The sequence below is a fragment of the Notechis scutatus genome, unplaced genomic scaffold (genome assembly GCF_049901735.1).
Source record: "Notechis scutatus isolate UNSWTSFEM ecotype Mainland unplaced genomic scaffold, rNotScu1.2 NSCUCTG59, whole genome shotgun sequence".
Taxonomy (NCBI): Eukaryota; Metazoa; Chordata; class Lepidosauria; order Squamata; family Elapidae; genus Notechis; species Notechis scutatus.
The window spans coordinates 51,062-68,111 of record NW_028263121.1 but is presented as its reverse complement, the minus strand read 5'-3'; the positions used below and the strand labels follow the sequence as shown (position 1 = coordinate 68,111).

Here is a 17,050-nt window from a genome sequence, read left to right as displayed (position 1 = left end):
GTGTCACTAATTCAGCTCACTCTCTCATTCGTCCACGCCTCCTGCGCTGCAGCCCACACTTTTGCCTGCGACGCTGCCTCGCATCAAGCCAGCATTCGTCTGCTTGATCCCCTTTCAAAGGCTGCTCCAACATGCCCTCCTCCTTCTCCTGATTAGCCTCAGGCTGTTCCTCTCGGTTATCTGCCGACACCTGAGGCACAATCAGGGAGGAAGGCATTGCCGAAGAGGAAGGTCCTGGGGAGGAAGGCATTCCCAATTCCTCCTCATCTTCCGAATCCTCTTCCTCTAAGAATGCAGGCTCAGGACTCGGAGCCACAACACTATCCCTCACCGCAGGACCCTTCCCCGAGTCTGACGATCAGGACGTGGTTTCAAGGGGAACTGCTCATGGAAGCTCCGTATGAGGTCCGGGACGTGGAACGTGGAAGCATCCACCCAGGAAAGAGCCTCCGGTCCATCCCTCAGCCTCTCGATGAAATACTGAAACCGTCCTTTCAGCCAGCGGGAATCCCGAATGCTGACCACTGTGCCGTCAGCAGCGGTATCATCGTCGGGCACAGGTGGTGGAACATCCACAGCGGAAGGTCGGAGATCACAGGAAGGGGCGACAGGAACAAAAAAGGGAACGGTGGAAGACAGGATGAATGCGCATGGAGCGCGGTAGGGTGAGCCGATAAGCTACGGGATTGATGGCCGCCTCGATAGGGAAGGGACAGATGAATCGATGGTCTACCTTCTTGATCGGGCGGTTGACCCGTAGATGTTTCGTGGACAACCACACCCGATCTCCCACAGCCAGCGGGGGCGTCGCCCGGCGAGATCGATCCGCGAACTTTTTATAGTCCTCCTTAGCCCGTAACAATTGCCGTCTAATCAATTGTTGAACAGAATGCAGTTCCGACAAGAATTCCCGCGTCTCGGGAACCGGGGAATCCAAGAGCGACAATGGAAAAAACCTTGGATGGAAGCCCACATTCGTGTAAAAAGGTGTCATTTGGGTGGAGGTTTGCTGGGAGTTATTGAAGGCAAACTCCGCCAGAGGGAGATAAGTCACCCAATTGTTCTGTCGGTGGTTGACAGAACACCGTAAATATTGTGCGAGAATGCCAATCACCTTCTCCGTCCCACCATCAGTCTCCGGATGATGCGCCGACAATAAGCACACCTGCACCTGCAATGCGGTCATCAGGCTCTTCCAAAATTGAGCGGTAAATTGGACACCGCGATGCAAAACTACCCTGTCCGGCAGACCATGAAGACAAAACACATGCTGCAAAAACAAACGAGCAGTAGTACGGGCCGACGGTAATTTACGACATGGGATAAAGTGGGCCATTTTGGTTAACATGTCGACCACCACAAGTACCATCGTAAATCCAGACGAAGAAGGCAAATGTGTTAAGTAGTCCATGGAAATTGCTCCTCATGGTCTTTCCGGAGTCGGCAGAGGTTGAAGAAGACCAGGAGGCGCACCCGTCGCGGCTTTCGCTTGCCTGCACGGTACACAGGACGCGACACGCGTAGACATCATGCCGGATTCAAGGCCACCAAAAAGTCCGCGTGACAAGATGAAGGGTCTTAAAAAACCCAAAATGGCCGGCTGCAGGGTTGTCGTGACACTGAGTCATAATAAGGGCTCGAAGTGGCCCTGTGGGCACGAACAATCAGTCCCTATGTCGGAGTAAGCCCTCCTCCAAAGTCCATGGGGAGTCAGGTCCAATTTCCCCCATCCTCTGCTGCGACCAAGCATCCAGGCGCTGCGCCTCGCACCCGAGTCCGCAAATCCACCGGTTTCTGGACTACGGCCAAGGATTCTGCTGGCAGCACCATCCGCGGAGGAATGGGGTCCTCGGGGCAAAGGTACTCAGGTTTGCGGGACAGGGCATCCTCCCTCTGATTGTGACCACTGGGAATATAGGTCACCGAAAAGTTGAATCGGGCAAAGAACAACGACCACCGGATCTGCCGCTGATTCAACTTCCTCACCGTGGACAAGTGTTCCAAATTCCGATGGTCCGTCCAGACCTCCACCTTGTGTCGGGCCCCCTCAAGATGATGTCGCCAAGTCTCAAACGCAACCTTGATAGCCAGCAACTTTTTCCCAGATTGTGTAATTGCGCTCGGAAGGAGTGAGTTTCCGGGAATAGTACGCACAAGGAAAAAGAGTTGTGCTATCCGCCGGGGCTTGCAACAACACAGCCCCAATAGCCACGTTGGACCCATCCGTCTCCACCATGAAAGGACAATGCGCATCAGGATGCCTCAGGACAGGTTCAACGATGAAGGCCTTCTTAAGGGACTCAAAAGCCTGTTGCTGCGGGGGGCCCCACTGGAACGGGACCTTCTTTCGAAGGAGCTGGGTTATGGGACCTGTCAGCTTGGCAAAACCCGGGATAAAGGTCCGGTAATAGTTAGCGAACCCCAAGAGGCGTTGAACGGCCTTTCACTCGACAAGGGGGTTCCCAACTACACAAAGCCTCCACCTTACGCGGTCCATGGCAATGCCTTCGGGAGAGATGATGTGCCCCAGGAACTCTATGGAAGTCTGGAAGAGGCATTTCTCCAGCTTCGCATAGTTGATGCTCCTGAAGACGTTGCAAAACAAGACGAACATGTTGAAGGTGGCTGTCCCTGGACCTGGAATAAATCAAAATATCGTTCAGGTACACCACCACGAACCGATCTAACATGTCCCGAAACACGTTGTTCATCAGGTGCTGGAAGACCGCGGGGGCGTTGGTCAACCCAAACGGCATCACAGTGTACTCAAAATGTCCGTATCGGGTGCCAAATGCTGTCTTCCATTCGCCCCCCTCTCGCATCCGCACCAGGTTGTAGGCCCCTCGAAGATCGAGCTTGGTGAAGACAGTGGCCTCCCGCAAACTCTCCAACAAGTCCGGAATGAGCGGCAAGGGGTAACTATTCCGCACCGTGATGGCGTTCAACCGGCGGTAATCGGCACAAGCGCAAGTCTCCCGTCTTCTTTTTAACGAAAAGAACGGGAGCAGAAAGAGGGGACGACGACGGCCGGATAAACCCCCGGGCCAAATTCTTTTCCAAAAAGTCACGGAGGGCGGCCAATTCGGGCTCAGACATGGAATATAACCGTCCTTTGGGTAGTGGGACATCGGGCAGAAGGTCCACCGGGCAATCATAAGGCCGATGCGGGGGTAACCAGTCCGCCTCCTTCTCACTGAATACATCTGAGAAATCGGACAGTTCAGGAGGAATGGAGACGGCGGGGGCGGCGATGTCCTGGCCAGCACAGGTGTGGTGTAAATGGTCCACGCACTGGAAACTCGGAAACGAAATGGCGTTCTGCGACCATGCCACCTGGGGATCATGCATCCGAAGCCAGGCCATGCCGAGGACTAAGGGGAGATGGAGGTCCGCTGTGATATAAAAACGAATCGCCTCCTCATGGTCCCCAATGACCAGGCGCAACGGCTGGGTAGCAAATTGAATAGGCCCAGCATGAAGTTCCCGCCCATCAATTGTCTCAACCCTTATCGGAGGTTCCACCGGAACCAAGGGGACATCAAAATGAGCCGCAAAGGCCTGGTCCATAAAATTAATCGTGGCCCCCGAGTCCACCAACGCAATCGCAGAAATCCCCTTTGATCGGGACGGCAAGAAAACCCGAGTGTCTAGTAGTAGATGCTGAGAGGGCCCAGAGTCCACCTCCGTTACTTCAGGCGGGTGGTTGATACGTGCCCGACCTAGGGTTTCCCCGAGGCCGGGCCTGCCCCATTTCCCGACTGATCAGATCTAGATTCAGGCACAGGCCTGCGTATCCCCCTTCGCTTAACAGGACAAGAATTTGCAAAGTGTCCAGGTCCCCCACAATACAGGCACAAACCTTCCTGGAGTCTCCGTGCGCGTTCGTGGGCCGGCAAACGAGGTCGGACTGCACCCAACTCCATTGGCTCCTCGGCCATTGCCACGACACTGTGGGAGACCCGGGGTGCTGGTTGCCTAGGGCGCAGTGGCAGAGATGTGAGTGGCTGCTCCTGGACAGTGTGTCGAGTCTTGCGCCGTTGAAGTCAGGCATCAATGCGCAAACATTGCACCACCAGAGCGTCGAGGGTCGGGTCCGGGTCCACGTGAACCAATTCATCCTGTAAGTCCTCCGACAGGCCATCCTGAAAAGCGTCCATCAAAGCTGCATCGTTCCAATTAGAATCCAGACAGATCAGTCGAAATTCCGAAATGAATTCCTACAAGGGGCGTTTCCCCTGGCAAAGTTCTTTCAGGCATCTGGCTGCTGTCTGTACCCGTATGGGGTCCTCATGCATTTGACGCAGGTGACGCCAAAACCCCTGATAATCTGTTAACAACGGGCTGTCTTGCAGTAATACAGGAGTGGCCCACCTGGCAGCCGAGCCCAAAAGGAGGCTTATTACAAACCCCACCCGAGCCCGGTCAACAGGGAAATCCTCCGGCCTCAGAGCCATAAACAATTGGCACTGTCCCATGAAAGCCGGGAACATTTCAGGCTGCCCAGAAAACTTATCTGGCACAGCCACCGGGCATTTCCTACGGGGAGGGGCAGGAGGAGAAGCATGAGCCTGCAGCAGAGCAAGTTGATTGGTCAGCTGGGCTACGTGCTGTTGCAAAACCTGGTTTTCATTCTGCAGTTGGTGGTACTGCTGCTGCTGCTGCTGCTGCTGCTGATCCATCTTGGTCAAAAGATGGTTTACATTAATGGTACGGGACAAAAATGTTATGTCTCACCTTTACAAAGGAGGTGAGAAGTCCAAACTCCAACTGAATACAAACAGGCAAGCAAATCCAGTAATTATAGAGTTAATTCCTTGAGCCGATAAAGTTCTTGGCAGTCTCACACACGCTGTCTGCCAAGTCCGACAAGAAAACAGGAATATGAATCACACAAGCTGTCACAACACCGAATACTCAAGCTCCTCTGAATAAGTCACACGTTGTCCCGCACGAAGATTCCAGAGCAAACACACCCACTTTTATTCCCTGTGGGGCGTGTCACTAATTCAGCTCACTCTCTCATTCGTCCACGCCTCCTGCGCTGCAGCCCACACTTTTGCCTGCGACGCTGCCTCGCATCAAGCCAGCATTCATCTGCTTGATCCCCTTTCAAAGGCTGCTCCAACATGCCCTCCTCCTTCTCCTGATTAGCCTCAGGCTGTTCCTCTCGGTTATCTGCCGACACCTGAGGCACAATCAGGGAGGAAGGCATTGCCGAAGAGGAAGGTCCTGGGGAGGAAGGCATTCCCAATTCCTCCTCATCTTCCGAATCCTCTTCCTCTAAGAATGCAGGCTCAGGACTCGGAGCCACAACACAGGTCCATACCCAAAGGTGCTTCTTCCAAGAGGCAACTGGACTTTCTGGCTTTTCTTCAAAGACATTTCGCTTCTCCTCCAAGAAGTTTCTTCAGCTTCCCACTGGATGGTAGGGACAGGAAGGATTTATATTCCTTGCAATCAGCTGGGCATCCTTTTAGCAAGTCTGGAGGTTTGTCTGTGTCATCAGGGCCCCCTGAGTGGTGTAAATGGGTATGGAGCCTTTTTTGGAACTGTTAAAAAAGGACTGTGTTGCAGACTGAAGATAGATGATGTCGTATCCCTCCCCCTCTGTTGAGAGAGGACTGTCCAATTTTGACATAGAATCATAAATGACCTCTTTGAGCCCTCTTTCAAACCAACCAGCGGTGCTCTGTCCAAAATGGGGACTTTGCTGCCTTCAAAACAGTGGTCTTTGTCTTTTAAACCCAGGTAGATTGTTGAATCTAGTCCTGATGGGTTTGTTGTCCTATGTTGTGCCATGCATTTTTGAAGTGGCTGTTTTGTTTCCTCAATGTCCAGATCTGCACATGGTTCGCTGCATTACACTGCATATACCACGTTGCTCAATTTATGTCTAGGTGTTTTATCCTTGGGGTGGACAAGCTTTTGCCTTTTGTGTATTCTTTGAAGTATGCACATATGTTGTGTTGGTTGAAGATCCTTCTGAGCTTTCCCGATATTCCTGCAATGTACGGAATGACAATGTTACTTCATTGTTCTCTTCATTGCCTGTTATGGAGAAGTTCCTGTGGTCTTTTTTGAGATTTGAGGAAGGCCCACTTGGGATAGCTACATGTTCTGAGGGCTTCCTTGATGTGTTTTCCTTCTTTTTCTTTCCCATCTTTGCTGGCAAGCAGGCCTACAGCTTGGTGATTTAGGGTTCTGATAACTCCCATTAGGTGCTCCAGTGAGTGGTGGGAATCAAAATGTAAATATTGATCTGTGTGTTTGCGGGTGGGTTTCTGTAAACTTCCGTGTTAAGTCTTCTGTCTTCCTTAACTTGTACTGCACAATCCAGGAAGGCCAGACTATTTTCCTTAACATCTTCCCATGCAAATTTGATATATCTTCCACAGAGTTGATCTGTGTGGTGAATGCTTCCAATTCCTGTGTTTTGATGTTGACCCAAGTATCGTCCACATGCCTATACCAGTCGGGGTGGAATTCCTGGGAAGGAGTCCAGGGCTTTGGTTTCTACCTGTTCCATGTAGAGACAGGGACACATGTGGACCCATGGTGCAGCTGTGTTTTTGTCTGTAGAAACCCTTGTATCGTTTCCCCCAAAATATGACCTACCCTGAAAGTAAGTCCTAGCTTGATTTTTACATGTGCGCCCAATTTAAGCCCTACCCCCAAAATAAGCCCTAAGGATCCCGCCCATTCGAGTGCACAGGTAAAAATTAAGCTAGGGTGGGGATGGGGGGGTGGAGTTGCCCTACTACTTACCTTTGGACAGTTGTAGCCAGGCCTCGCACACCCCAACACCTGCCTTGCCGGCCAATTTCTTCTGCAGCCGGAAAGGCTAGCAAAGCTTTCCTGAAGGCCTCTGTAGCTGATAACAAAGCTGTTATCGGCTGCAGAGGCCTTCAAGAAAGCCTTGCCGGCTGCAGAAGAAGTTCCTGAAGGCCTGTTAGCAAAAAGGAGGCCGGGGGCAATGCACGCAAGTGAGGTTAGTCAGTGGAGAACATCCCCCCAAAATAAGAACTGGTGCCTTTTTTGGTGGCAAAAAATATATGACAGGGTTTTATTTTGGGGAAAACACAAACACGGTTTGGGAAAACACAATATTTAAAACAGGTAGTGGTCAAGCAGACATCCAGCATGGCACATATGTGGTTTGGCCTGAGGTTGGTTCTGTCACCTAAGGTGCTATCTTGTAGCAGGCGTTTCTTCACTGCCATGACAGCTTCAGTCCAGTCACTCCGACTGAGGAACCACCTGTTGAAGCACCCTCCGACTAAACAATGCCTGGGCTGAAGCAAATGAATCCAGGCGATAATGCCGTATAAACGATGAAGGCAAAGCCCAGGTAGCTGCTCTACAGATCTCCTCCAGCGATGCCTGAGTAGACCAGGTGGCCATAGTAGCCGCGCTCCTAGTGGAGTGGGCCGTGACGTGTCTGGAAACTGGCATGGACAAAGTTTGGTACGCCTTGGATATACAAGCTCTAATCCATCTACCAATTGTTGATGCAGTCACCTTGTTCCCCAGGGTAGAAGGATGGAATGACACAAACATGGCTTCAGATTTTCGAAAGGCCGCCATCCGTTTGATGTAAATCTGAAGGGCCCACCTCACATCCAACGTATGCCACCTGTGTGTCCAATTCGTGTTGTGGTTTGGGGCAAAAGTCTGGCAACACAACATCTTGCACCCGGTGAAGCCATGTGTTTATCTTAGGGACAAACATGGGGTCTAACCTAAGAACTACCCTATTCTGATGGAAAATACACAGGTCCTGTCGTACCGAGTGCCGCTAATTCCGACACTCTCCTGGCCGAGGTAACGGCCACTAAAAATGCTACCCTGAGGGACAGCATTTGTAGAGATACAGATCTGAGGGGCTCAAAAGGGGGCCTCGTTAGAGCTTGTAACACTTTAGGTAAATCCCAAGTGGGAAACCTATGTACAACAGGGGGTCGAAGGTTAGATGCCCCCCTTAGGAACCTGCGCACCGAAGGGTGATGGGACCAAGAAGCATATCTCTCCCAGGATAGAACAGGGGAGAGAGCTGCTACCTGGCAGCGAAGCGTGTTAGGGGCAAGTCCCTTGTCTAAGCCCTCTTGTAGGAACATTAGAACCTTTGCCACAGAAGCAGAACAGGGGTCTCTGGCATGCACCAGAGCAGAATAACCTCCAAGTCGCATCGTAGACGGCTTTTGGGAAGCTTGAATGGTGTAGATTACCTTTTCAGGAAAGTTGGAAGCCGTCATAGATTGCCGCTCAAGCTCCAAACGGTTAAGCTGAACCACTGGGGGTTTGGGTGAAGTAATGCCCCCTGATGCAGGGAGATCTTGGATGCCAGGATCTTCCATGGCTGGGCCACAGACAGGTTCACCAGATCTACGAACCAGGGTCTCCTGGGCCAATGGGGCGCCAGGAGAATTAGCTCCGCCTTTTCCTCCAACAACTTCCAAATTACAGCCGGAATAATGGGAAGAGGAGGAAAGGTGTAGAGGAGACCCGGAGGTCAGGCACTCCAAAGCGCATTGGTCCCGTCCGCTCCCTGGGTCGGAAACTTGGTGAAGAACCTGCCCAACTGGGCATTCTGGGGGGTGGCAAAGAGGTCTATGGTTGGAGGATCGAATCGGCATGACAAGTCCTGAAACAGAGAGGGGTGCCTCCAACTGGACCTGCCTGGTCTACTGTGGACCGACTCAACCAGTTGGCCTGGACATTGTCGACTCCTGATATATGGTCCGCCCTGATTGAAAGGAGGTGTCTCTCCACCCACCTCCCCAGGCGCTCTGCCTTTCTCATCAAGTCCCTGGACCTGGTCCCCCCTTGCCTGTTGACATAGTCCATCATGACTAACACATGGTGACCAGCCACCCTGTTCCGGAAGTGTTTCAGGACTAAGAAAATAGCCCTGAGTTCCAGCCAATTTATGGGGCACGTCCTTTCTTTCACCAACACACCTGGGCTATTCCCCCTCCAGATGGGCTCCCCAGCCGTGGAGACTGGCATCTTTGGTGAGCTGGATCCTGTCTGGCTCCTTGAAGGGAAGACCCCTCTCTAGAGCCTGGGACTGCCACCATGCGAAGGAGGGAAGGACCTGAAAAGGAACCTGTACCCTTATGGTAGAATGGCTGGTTCCTGCCCGTTGAAAGGGGAATAAGAACCATTGGAGTTCCCAGTCATGGAGACGGGCCCACGGGACAATCCCAATGCAGGAGATCATCTTTCCCAGGATTTGGGACAGTAGAGACAATGGGACAGTGCTCTGACGCCGAATCTGACTGATGCCACTGTGAAGGCTCTCCCCTTGGTCCGGGGAGAGGAACACCTCGCAAAGTGACGTATCTATAATCGCCCCAAGGTGAAGCAAGCTGGTCGTCGGGGAAAGGTGACTTTTCCTTAGGTTGATCAAGAACCCGTGGTCTCTTACGCTCTGCAATGTGATGTGAAGGTCATGATGGGCCGAGAAGGTTGACTGCGATTGGATGAGTATGTCGTCTAGGTAGCACTGGACCCTCACCGGTATGGTGCAAAGCGAAGCTGCCAAAGCTGCGAAGACTTTCATGAAGACCCTTGGGGCCGACGAGAGACTGAAGGGTAAAGCCTGGTAATGGAAATGATCATTCTGATAACAAAAACGGAGAAACTAGCGATGATGAGGCCAGATAGGAACGTGGAGATAAGCCTCCATGAGGTCTATGGAGAGGAGGTCGCCCTCTCGAATGCTCTCAAGGATAGAATGCAAGGTCTACATCTTAAAATACCTGTATGGGATAAATTTGTTTAAGAATTTAAGATCCAAGATGGCTTGCCACCCCCCAGAGGCCTTTGGGATCATGAAGAGGCAAGAATAGAAGCCTTGCCCTCGTTGATTCTCAGGAACCGGTTGAACGGCTCGTATGTCAACAAGATGTTGGATTGCCGATTCTGTAAGGGTCCGTTTAGAGCGGTCCCTGGAGGTGGGGCAGCGAACAAACCATTGTGGAGGTGGGGAGAGAAAATCCAGTTGGAGGCACGACCTCACCGACTCAAGAACCCAGGCATCCGATGTAGACTCCTCCCATCTGGAGGTGAAGAAAACCAAAAGGCCTCCGATGGGGGGGAGATGGGGCACCCATTTCGAGCATCTGAATGAATGACCTCCTCCCCCTTGAAAGGGCCGTTTACCGGGGGCCTGTTGCTGCCTGCCGGAAGCTTCAGGACACTGTTCTTGGCAAGCAGGAAAGGACCTCTGACCTCTAGAGAACCGAGAGCTGGTTTGGGGTCTGAAAGACGAGGGGCAAAAGTATGGCCCGGGGCAATACTCAGACCTTTTCCCCACCAAAGAGAGGACCTTCCTCTTGTACTTGGTCTCTATCAAGTATGGTTCAAGGACGACGCCAAACAGTGCATGGAGCCAATGCCAACTTCCATTTATGGCGGGAGTAGGATTGCCAGCTGCGTAGCCAAAGTAGCCACCTGGCGGCCACTGAAGAAGCCAAGGCCCTGGAAGTGAACTTGGCCGAGCTCAGAGTGGCGTCCGCCGTAAACTCCGCCACCGCAATGATCTTATTGAGATCTTGGTGTGCTCTGAATTCGGTGGCCGGGAGCCTCTCCTGAAGCTGGTGAAGCCAGCGCAGTGAAGATCTCGTAAAAAACGAGGCTGCCGTTGATGCTCTAACAGCCCAAGCCGCTGCCTGGTGAGTGCACTTGAGGGTTTGCTCAGACCGTTTGTCCTCTGCCTTGAGCACATCCTCTGGTTTGGTGGGGGTTCCTGAGGAAGAATCGATACCACCACTGGAGCATTCACCAAAGGTACCAGCAGGGCATTGGCCAGGGATGGGCCCACGTTATAATCGTCTGTCATGAGCAGACGGGCAAGGCCCCGCACCTGGAGAGGTGCACTGTTCCTTCAGTAGATCAAGATCAATAGATCACCACTGGCTTGGAGAACAACGAATCAGTGTGACCAGATGTGGTAGCCTGTGGTTCTGGGGCCACCTCTTCAGGGCTTAGCTGTGCAGTAACCAAAGCCTTGTATAACAGAGGCTTGAATAAGGAAGACCTGAAAACCCCTGCTGAGGGAGGCTGATCAACTCTAAAGTCCTCTTCCTCAGACATATTGGGGTCTATGAGTTCTCCTTCCTCTTCCTCAGCATGAGTAGATCAAGTATGGTCAGAACCCTTGGAATAGTCTTCCTCTTTTTCCTCCCCGCACTCTGAATGGGAGGGCTGGAAACAGAACTGCTGTCTGGGAACACCCTTCTGAGAGTGGGGAACCCCTTGGGGAAAACCCTGATGTAACAAGGACATGCCTTCCCCTTGTAGGTGAAGGAATTGTTTAAATCCTTCTACTAGGCCCTGTCTTATGGCTACAGAGACCATTTCCCTAAGGTCCTCGGGCCTATTCTCCTCAGGACGTAGGCCCGCAGCTGTGGGTGTGTAGGCTGCTTCATGCCTAGGCCTATGCCCCCCTGGAGCCCCTGACCACCAAGGAAGCACAGGCCAGGCCCCCAGGTAGCCTTTCTAGAGTAAGGCCCTGATTTGCTAACGTGCACCTCCTCAGAGTGAGAAGCACGTTGAATCTGAGCCTGCATATGAGCCTTTTGCAAATTGTTCCTTAAGTGCCGCATTGCAGCAGCCTCTCTGTTAGCAGAAAGGCCTGTCTTTTATTTTTCCTCAAAGGGGCTTGGGAGTCTTGGGAATCTTGCAGTCCTTTGGGGCCAGTTGGGGGGCTCCCCTCTCCATCTGGCTAACAGAGCAGACACCAAGGGTGCTGTGAGCTTCCCCCACGTAGGTGCTGCCCGTTGCCTAGGCCAGGCGAGTCAGGAGATTGTGAGGCCTTAGGGAGGCACTTTCCCCCAAAACAAAATGGCCACCCAGCAATTCTAAAATGGCCACCTGCCATGTGGGGTGGCCCTGGGACAGCCTAGCCACCATCTTCGCTCCTTAGGCTCTTACCAGGCCCTGAGCGATCGAATTAAGCCGGAACAGCTGAGAAGATGCAGGAACGAAGCTCCGGAGTCAGCTGTAAAGCGGTTTGGCTGGCGGCAGCAACAACGAGGTTGCAATCAGTAGGGCTGCATGGGAGGTTCCTCCAAACATTCCCTGGGTCCGCAGTCCTTGTGCAGCAGGGCCGAAGCCTCGGCACTGCAGAACGGATCCCCACTCTCCTGGAGACAGAGCTCTACCGGATCCCCAGGAGCTGGATTTTAAATTTATTGCTGTCTCTTTTGAGTTCAAACTTTTTCTTTAGCTGTTCAAAAGCACTTCTTCCAGAGACTATGCTCTCAGACAAGAACCTGAGCCAAAAGATGGGCAGGCCAGCCAGAGGCTGGCTTTTTATAGTGGCAGACTCAGCTTTATGACATCAGAAGGAAGAGCTTAACCCATTCCTGGACTCTCGAAGCAGCGTATAGGAGAATGGAAGCGTTCACCACACAGATCGACTCTGTGGAAGATATATCAAATTTGCACAGGAAGATGTTAAGGAAAATAGTCTGGCCTTCCTGGATTGTGCAGTACATGTTAAGGAAGACAGAAGCCTTAACATTCAAGTTGACAGAAAACCCACTTGCGCACAGATCAATATATTTTGATTCCCACCACCCACTGGAACACAAATAGGAGTCATCAGAACCCTACATCACTGAACCGAAGGCCTGCCTGCCAGCAAAGATGGGAAAGAAAAAGAAGGAAAACACATCAAGGAAGCCCTCAGAACGTGTAGCTATCCCAAGTGGGTCTTCCTCAAATCTCAAAACAGACCCCACAGGAGCTCCTACATAACAAGACAACGAAGAGAATAAATGAAGCAACGTTGTCATTCCGTATGTTGCACGAATATCGGGAAAGCTCAGAAGGATCTTCAGCCAACACAACATATGTGCACACTTCAAAGAATACACAAAAGGCAAAAGCTTGTCCACCCCAAGGATAAAACACCCAGACACAAAGTGAGCAATGCAGTATAATGCAGTGAGCCATGTACAGATCTGGACACTGGGGAAACAAAACAACCACTTCATAAACGCATGGCACAACATAGGAGAACAAACCCATCAGGACTAGATTCAGCAGTCTGTGTTTAAAAGACAAAGGCCACTCTTTTGAAGACAGTGAAGTCCCCATTTTGAACAGAGAGGAACACTGGTTTGAAAAAGGGGTCAAAGAGGCCATCGATGTCAAAATTGGACAGCCCTCTCTCAACAGAGGGGGAGGGATAGGACATCACCTATCTCCAATCTCCAACACAATCCTTTCAAGAGTTCCAAGAAGGCTCCACACTCATTTGCACCACTAAGGTGACTGATAAACACAGATAAACCTCCAGGTGGCTTTAAGAAGTCACTAAAAGGATGCAAATGACCATCTGGTCTGCAAGGAGTGTAAATCCTTCCATTCTCCACCATCCAATCAGAACTGAAGAAACTTCTTGAATGAGAAGCGAAACATCTTCAAAGAAAAATCTGGAAGTCCAGTTGCCTTTTGGAAAAAGCAGCTTTGGGCCCAAAAGTTTTGGCAAAAAATACAGAAATTTTTAGAAGAAATATGTAGGATCAAAATAGAATATAGACCGGAGTTTTTTCTGTTAGGAATTAATGTGGGGAAATATGATAAGGATAATATATATTTAATAATTCATATAATTACAGATGCAAGATTGGCTTATGCACAACAATGGAAAGGTAAAGACTCTCCAAATGAATCAGAAATAATTAGGAAAATCTGGATGTGCACAGAAATGGACAAATTGACAAAGGAATTAAAAAATAAGGATGAATTGGATTACTACAAAGTCTGGGATAAGTTTTATGGTTGGTTAAAAAAGAGGAAGGATCAAGACAATAAGAAATGATTAAATGTGAAAGGGGGCGGAGCTGGTGTCACGGTGGTATGACGGGCGATCTTGATCCTCCAAGATCACTGTCGATATCTCAGCTGCTGGACGGTCCTGACAGACCTAAACTGTCCCGTAGAGACGGTGATTGATAAGGGCACGTCCTGTTGATCCCAGGGACACCGCAAAGTCCCTGGTTGATCCAGGAAAAGCCATTTTTGCCGGCAGCAGAGACGCAGCCTTCCAAGCTGCAGAAGCTGGGACAGCTCCGGAACGGAAGAGATCGGAAAGAAAGTGTGTCAGTTTGGTGAGATGAACTTTTACTTATTATTTCTTGGAGAGAACATCCTAAAAAAATGAAAATGGACTAAAAGTGAAGAGAAAAGAATTTAAACGGCATGATTAATTATCAAAGTGAAAGGTTTTTTTCTTTTTTCCCTTTTTATTGCAACTTTGAATTTGGCAAAGCTGTTTATCTTTAAGCTGGACTGGTACTTTTTAATCTTTTTATTTTTGTTTGTATTTCTTTCTCCCTTTTTTACTGAACAACTCTTTTGAAAATCCTTTTTTGATTAAGATTCTTCTGCTTGACTAAGATTTATTTTTCTCCTTTAAAAAAAAGGGGGGGATTATTCTTAATTTGTCGAAATGGGAGAAATCCATTTTGATCTTCATGGATATGTGTGTTTAGAACCTGTTTTAGTCTATTAGCTATTATAGAAGAGAATAGTTTGTAATCTGCATTCAGGAGCGAGATTGGTCTATAATTATTAATAAGTCTATGGTCTAGGTCCTCCTTCGGGATCGGCGAAATTAAGGCTCCCCTCCACGAGTCCGGCATCTTGGCTGCTAGGAGTACCTCATTGAATACTTCCAGCATCAGTGGTCCAATTTGTTCTATGATTGTTTTGTAAAGTTCTACAGGTATCCCGTCCGGTCCTGGCGCTTTATTGTTACTTTGCTTCTCTATTGCTGACTTCAGTTCGGACCATGTTATATTTTTGTTTAATAATTCTATCTCTTCCTCTCCAATTGCTTTTTCGTTTGCTTCCTCTAGATATTTCCTTATTTTGTCCTCACAAACGTCTTCCTTTTTGTATAATTTCCTGAAGTATTTAAAAGTGATCTCTTTTTTCTCTATCTCCTCTTGCAAATTGCCCCTCTCGTCCATTAATTGGTGTATCAATCTTTTTCTTTCATTTTCTTAAGTTTGTGGGCTAACCATCTCCTGGCTTGTTTGCGTGCTCAAAATAAATTTGTTTAGTCATTTTCAGACTACTCTCCAATTTTTCTTGTTCCAATAAATTTAGATTGTGTTTAGTTGTTATTAACTGATTCTGTATTCTTTGATTTTTGGGGTTCTTTTGTAGTTGGGTTTCTAAATCCTTAATTTCTTGTTGTAAGTTACTTTGTTGGGCATACTTTCTTTTATTTCTCATAGCATTGTAAGAGATAGTTGTTCCTCTTATAAATGCCTTCATTGTGTCCCATATGTTTTGTTTCGAAGTTAGTTCATTATTATTTTCTTTTAAGAAGAAGTTCAGTTCTTCTTTCAATTTATTAGTGTATTCTTCTTCTTTTATTAAGTGAGTGTTAAGAGTCCATCTTCTTTTTGGTTTTCTTCTACCTCTCCAGGTTATTTGAATTGGGTTGTGATCAGCCCAGTCGTTTGGTAAGATTTCGCTATCTTTGATTTCATTAATTAATTCACCATTTATCCAAGCCATATCTATTCTTGTCCAAATTAAATACTTAGGAATTTGGCTTACTCCACAAAGCAAATCATTAAAAGAAAACAACTATGACAAACTTCTCCAACAATCCAAGAAAGATTTAGATTCCTGGAGTACATTACAACTTTCCTTATTGGGCAGGATTGCTCTGATTAAGATGAATATTCTGCCAAAATTTCTATATCTATTCCAGACAATTCCAATCAAATTAAATAAAAAATTTTTTATGGAATTAAACAAGATAACACTGAAATTTATTTGGCAGGGGAAAAAAGCTAGGATTAATGTAAAAGCCCTACAAGATTTGAAAAGCAGAGGAGGGTTAGGCCTGCCAAACTGGGAAGTATATTACAAGGCAGCCACCCTACTATGGATAAAGGAATGGGTGAATTTAACTAACAAAAGAACACTAATATTAGAAGGCCACGATATGCAGAAAGGATGGCATGCCTTTCTGTGGGAAACTGGGAAACCCAGGCAATCATATTTCCATAGGCATCTTATCAGGGACTCTCTATTAACCAATTGGAAAAAAGTACGTAAAAACTTTATCTAAAAATACCGATTTGGCTATCTCCAATGGAAGCGATAGTACACCCTAATAATTTGGATATAACTAAAATGATTAAGTACGAAAATTTATTAGACCCACAAGGAAAATTGAAAACCCGACAAGAATTACAAGAGCGAGGATTTAAAATTGATCAGTGGGTGTACCTTCAAATTCATAGTAGATATAAACAAGATATTAAGGAATTTGGAATCTACAATAAATTACAGACTTTAGACAAAATTCTATTAGGACCGAGCAAAAAAAATATATCTAAATTTTACAAACATTTATTAGAAACTGAATTAGAACAAGAAATTGTCAAAGGAAATATGATTGCATGGAGCAGAAACGTGGGACGGAGCATTACGCTAGCAGAATGGGAAAGGATCTGGAACAGGAACATTAAGATCACGAAATCAGCAGCTTATAAAGAAAACGCATATAAAATGTTTTATAGATGGCACCTGCCCCTTCGAGATTGGCGAAGATGCACCCCAACACGAGCCCCAATTGTTGGAAATGTCAAAGCATAGAAGGTACCTTCTTTCATTTGTGGTGGTCGTGCAAGGAAACCCAGAAGTACTGGCAAAAAATTAGGCGCTGGCTAGAGGAAATAACCAAGGAACAAATAGAGTACAAACCAGAGTCCTTCCTTCTAGGAATTTTCGATAAACAAATACCCAAAAATCGAAGTATATTGTAATTCATATCTTAACCGCAGCCAGACTGGCATTTGCCCAGTGCTGGAAATTATCTTCCATTCCCTCTGAACATATGGTTATTCAGAAAATTTTACAATGCTACCGAAATGGACAAACTAACCCAAGCACTAAAAAATAAAGAATCCTCATCATATTACAACAATTGGAATCCTTTGTATAATTGGCTAAACCAAAGATAGATCATCTCTAGGAAAATTATGGCCGAGGGCCTCCGAAGCAGAGATAA

General features: G+C 48.3%; 1 protein-coding gene across 2 annotated transcripts in view; it reads right to left on the bottom strand.

Annotated features, from left to right (window-relative positions):
- The window catches only part of LOC113427524 (polyadenylate-binding protein 2-like), an 89,896-nt gene that overhangs the window by 31,382 nt on the left and 41,464 nt on the right, over positions 1–17,050 (bottom strand). The gene's annotated exons all lie outside the window — the stretch shown is intronic.